The sequence below is a fragment of the Chiloscyllium plagiosum genome, chromosome 28, assembly GCF_004010195.1.
Source record: "Chiloscyllium plagiosum isolate BGI_BamShark_2017 chromosome 28, ASM401019v2, whole genome shotgun sequence".
Classification (NCBI taxonomy): Eukaryota; Metazoa; Chordata; class Chondrichthyes; order Orectolobiformes; family Hemiscylliidae; genus Chiloscyllium; species Chiloscyllium plagiosum.
In genome coordinates, this window is record NC_057737.1 from 14,536,390 (window position 1) to 14,542,389 (window position 6,000).

The window sequence follows — 6,000 nt, forward strand, 5'->3', positions numbered from 1 at the left end:
GCTATTGGATACAGGAGAGTTGGTGGAGAATGGTTTCAAGTCTTTAGGTTTTACATGCAGTTTTAATGGACAATAAGACATGGGCAGTGCTTGTAATTTCCTGACCTGCAAACTGGGGAGGGAATGGGACAGCGGTGGGACTCCATCAGCAGCAGTTGGAGAATCTAGATTACAATTTAGAAATTTCCATTGTGGTTATAAAAACTGTGCAAGGCAGTCAGAAAGTGGTAGTGGTCACCTGATGAAGGAGCAGAGCTCTGAAAGCTAGTGCCTCCAAATAAACCTGTTGGACTATAACCTGGTATTGTGTGATTTTTAACCAGTAATTGAAAGCTGACTATTTTAATGTTTTGATTACCATAAGTAATACTAAGGACAGAGTGTATTAGTGTTTGTAACTTTACAATCTATATGGTCACAAAATACTATTAAGTATGTTTTTGAGATTGCTATTACAATATTTATACTAAAGGAAAGCTCAGTTTATTGTACAGAGTGTAACGTTTCTTCACCATTTTTAACTGCATAAAAAGAACACCAGCAGCAGTCCCAACCATGTGATTCAAGTAATTAACCCCAGTTCACTTGCCAGCCCTTCTTTTATATCAATGACAAATGGTTATTGAGAGCTCTGAAGAATGTGAGGGAAATTGTTTAACAATGGACAATAAATCAAATTTACACTGAATATCACAATGGACCTGTCTGTGCTGCTTCTAGTGTATTACTAACACCATTGTAGCACTCATTTGCTGGCATTTGGATGATCTTGCTTACACTAGCAAAGTAGAGTCATTCCAATTGATTTCGGGTCATTCAACCATGCATTGGGTCTGAGGCTCCTGTCTTCACAATACACCAGGCTGTGAGTGCAAGGACTTGCTCATGGAAGGGATTGGCACAACAGAGCTCCAGACATTCATTGGCAAAGCTGGTTTTAACTGTTAATGCTCGCTGTCCTTTGAATTGCGCCCAGGGTACCCAGCCTGCACTGACTTGTCCAATGCTATCCTGTCCGTAGGCCTAACAGCACCAGTGGAGAGAAAGCAAAGTTAACGTTTTGAGTCCCACGACCCTTCTTCAACTGAAGGGACACTAGATTCTAAAAGTTAAGTCTGTTTTGCTCTCCATAGATGCCTCCAGAATCACAGAGTTTCTCCAGCAAAGAATGTTTTTGTTTCAGATTTCCAACATCCACAGTTCTGTTTCATCTATCCTGTCTCTCTCTTGTTATTGAGTCAATATTGAGGTGAAAGTTCAAGGGGTGGCTCATAGTTATAGAACTCTTAACTAAAAGAGGCTTAACAATAGATGACAGAGGAAGATTAAAGGAACAGGAAAATGAGAATGATGGAATGACAGAGCCTTGAGTTTCCTGATTCAGAAGGGGAACGACAGTTCTGTTCTGAAAATAACGAGAAGGAAGGACTTGATACAGATTAGTAGTAGTCTATAATGTTATGCCAAAATTGTTACTCCAATGCCACAAACCATGACATTTGACAAAGAATGGATATGAAGATGAAAACAATGCTCTTCCATCTTTTGGTGAGATGGGTTTATTTTGAAACAATAGAATGCAAAGATACAAACATTTATTTGATCCAACCACAAACCAATGACCCTCTGTCCAAATCATGGTTTTTATGACCCGTTCCCCATGTTATTACTTAGAGGCTATGTCAGAGTGAAGATTAGAGTCACAAATGTGAGTGTGATCGACTATGGTGAAAATCTCAGCAAAGTGTTTAAATACCAGGTTTAAATGTGTGCTGCATTATCACGGCCATTCATGTCAGACAGCAGACTTCTGAAGCAACTGCTCAACTCAGAACTCAGTCATAGCAGGAGTCTCCCAGCAGAAACACTTTAGGGATATCGTCAAAGGACCCCTGAGGAGATTCAACATTTCCATCAGTTCCTGGGAGTTCCTGGCTTGTGACCAACCAAAATGGAGAAGCTAATGTATGGAAGCGCTAAATACATGATAAGGCTTCATCAGGAACACACAAAGACAAAGTCGATGGTTTGGGAGAAGCGTACAACACCTCTAAAACCTTGCCTGGACCACTCCTCAAACACCATCTGCTCTATACAGAAGCTGCAGATTATACCTCGGAGTCCTCAACCATCCTGGAACCCCTTGAGCTGGAGTGCCTGCAAACATCTTCAATCTCAAAGGACTTCCTAAAGAAGAAGGTGTTGGATTTTTTTGTTAATCAGAACTTCAATGTGCTTCATATTCATTCGACTCGTAGGCAAGACCCAATCCAGAGTTGCCACACTAAGGTGTTTGTGTCTATTAGCAACTAATGAATAAAATCAACAGTGTACATGCACCACTGATCCTGTGAGAAACCAGTTGTCTTGCATTATTTCTGACTGTTGCTAACTGCTGAGATTGTTAGGATCCAGGAACTGTTCTTACAGCTTTCTTGTGTGACTAATACAGAGCAGACTACGGCAAAGAGGTAAAGGATCAAACCCATCAATCATTTGTGCTTCGACAGAAACCTTGAGTTTGCTATTACAGTAGCTAACTGCATTCTGAATGATTTCCATGGTTTTTGCCTCCAACATCCTGGAGATCATTTCAGGTCCTATGACTCACTGGGATCGTTTGTGGTTTGGACGGTATTGCACGAACTGTTCACTCTGAGCACTTTCACATTTGGAAGGAAAGCACAAGCATTTCGTATAATGAACAATTCAACATCAACCACGCTTAAACTTCATAAGACACTCTCCTGTGTCAAGATGTTACTTATAGTTTGACATTGCTGGAGTGCAGATTCAGGTTAAATTCATGCAGATAGATTGAAGGGAATCCTTCCATTTATTAATATATAAAAAACAGACTCTGGTTTTGCACAGATACAGAACAAGTTACATAAAACTCTGGTTACCAAACACAAATGAATTGCTTCAAGGCGTAGGCATAAAAAGTTTAAACTGATTAGTATAAAATTTGAAGACAGATCAAGGTTAATTTAGCCATCTTTCTCCAACCAGCAGAGTTGTTTCTACATCATTGTTGCACATTTTCAACTTGATTTCTTCGTCTACATTTGAATTTTCAAGTGCAGGTTGTTTCAAGTGCAAACTTGTTTCTTAAATAAAAAAATCATTAAATCAATACCAGTATGTAAACAGTAACAAACCTGTGAATAATGTTGGTGGGAGAGGTCCTTTCTTCTGTTGAAGCTGTGCGAAGTTAAGAGAGGCAGGTAGCTGGAATGTTAAGCTCCGAATTGGCAGCATGGGATCAAGTCGTCATCAAACATGAATTGACATCACGACATGCCAAACCAGTATATCTCTTCCTGATACCAGCTGCATATGTGTCAATGTTGTCACTGAGATGGCACAAGTTGTGCCGCAATGCGGGGGGCCATTTTAGACATTCACTCTACGTTCACTCATAACACCCAAAAAGCAGGAAGCTCCCATCCAAATTTCACATTGTTACCTTTTATCACAAATCTGGCTTTGTTTTTCATATCAACAGCAATCACTAAGCATGAAAATTCTCTGACTGTATGAGGCCTAGCTGGTGGGCTGCGGCCTCCCAAACTCGATTCCAACTGATTAAATCTGTTGATCTCTTCTCCTCTTCTGGTACTGGTTCTGACCTCAGCTGTACTCCATGTAGTCTATGTATTTGAATTTACTTCAATTTTGCTCCTAGAAAAGTAGTTCTCCCCTCAGCTGTATTCCACGTCAACACATTTCTCTAATCCATACTTTGTGAGTGAATTTTGTCCTCCATTGGAGGATAAGGTTATGGAGAGTGAGAGAGGACGGAGTGTTCAGTGTCTAATCACCTCACACTACACTCCGCCCAGTTTCTGCTTTCACTGTTCTTCTCTATCTCATGACTCTGCTGGTTGGAGAAAGATGGCTAAATTAACCTTGATCTGTCTTCAAATTTTATACTAATCAGTTTAAACTTTTTATGCCTACGCCTTGAAGCAATTCATTTGTGTTTGGTAACCAGAGCTTTATGTAACTTGTTCTGTATCTGTGCAAAACCAGAGTCTGTTTTTTATATATTAATAAATGGAAGGATTCCCTTCAATCTATCTGCATGAATTTAACCTGAATCTGCACTCCAGCAATGTCAAACTATAAGTAACATCTTGACACAGGAGAGTGTCTTATGAAGTTTAAGCGTGGATGATGTTGAATTGTTCATTATACGAAATGCTTGTGCTTTCCTTCCAAATGTGAAAGTGCCCAGAGTGAACAGTTCGTGCAATACCGTCCAAACCATAAACGATCCCAGTGAGTCATAGGACCTGGAATGATCTCCAGGATGTTGGAGGCAAAAACCATGGAAATCATTCAGAATGCAGTTAGCTACTGTAATAGCAAACTCAAGGTTTCTGTCGAAACAAAAGTGCAAATTCAGCAAGTAACATAGCAGTGGTGGACCAGGTTTGGTAGTTAAATTTCAGTCGTCAACTAACTGGTTTATTCTAAATGGCAACGCCTCTACCCTTCAAAGTCCACTTGTCAGCCAATCAGCACATCTCTGTCTTATAGTATAAACACTGCCTTCCCTTTACACTGATATTTCTTGCTCAGTGTCATTCGGATGCCAAGTGAAAAACTTCGACAAAATTTCTACTTTTTCAGGAATGCTTAAATTCCACACTATCAAATAACTATAAAATTATATTGAAATTATTAATTAATAAATCATTCCTACATTACACATACTGAAGGTCATATAAGTTTGATTTCATGTATCTGTTGCTATAATTCTACAAATATTTAATGATTTCTAGGGTTCACCAATATTGCTAAATGGAGTTGAGTGGCAGATACTAAAAGACTCAGTCCTAACATAAGGCCAGTGCTGCTGCAGTGAGCTCCCAGATATGGGACTCCCCTTGGAATATAACATGACAGTGAGAATGAATGGGCAGAGATGTCAGAGCAGGACAAACTATGAAAAAAGAGAGGAAGAGAACTCTCCGCAGAAGGTCCTAAGTGTTCGGGGAGCAAACCTTTTACCAGACATCAGTGAGGAACAAAATATGAAATATCTGCACTCTGGTGAGTGCTTCCTCTCCTGAAACCTGCTACATCCACAAACACAACCTCAGAGCAGGGCGAGGAACCCTTCAGCAGTGGCTGTGACAGTGACTGTGCTGTTGAATCCGAATGCATGAGGCATTTTTGGGCGAGAGCTGGAGAGCTTTACCATTCACCATTCACTGTTGATTAAGAGGGATCACTAACACTCTACTCAAAGAGAGCCAAATACATTTACTTCTATCTCAACAGAGAGAAGCAGGCACAGTGGCTTTGTGATGGTGATGAGTTTCCCCAGGGAGCAGGCTGCAATTGACAATCTGCAACCAACTATCTTTGAAACAGGAATTGTGGTTTAGATATTTTACAGCAATCAAGAGGGTCCTAGTTTCAGATTTAGAATGTGTTTTGGATACATCAGAAATTAAAACAGGATAATTTAGAATGCTCTGTTTTCACCGTTTGTACCTGAAGTTGGATCTATCTGTGGGAAAAGAATTAATGTTCCTCAAGCTGCTAGTTGTAAGGACAAGCTACATGAAATAAGTTTCAGCCTCGACACTCAGAGTGAGATGAAACCTCCCCATAAAATGGCCGCTGTATTCAGAGAAATCACAGGTTGGCACAGTTGACCAAAAGATTTGTCACAAATCAGCATCTTAAAGATGCTCTTTCTGAGGCTTAGGGTAGGTCACACTGTAGGGGTACAAGGGAAGAGAGAGGTCTACCCAACAGATTCGTCACTGGCTGGTTCTGGCACTAAGAGGAAAAGATGAAAAATCCTTCCACTTTCTCAAGTGCAGTGCCCTCACTGGGAATATGAAAAATCAGCTTGCATTGTGTGAGCAGCAAGAAGACATCACCAACTGATGTGCTTCTGCTGAAGGCAACCCCTTCAGCACAATCTCACCACAGAATGTGATGAAAATTACATGAATTGGTCAATGAAGCAATTCCAAC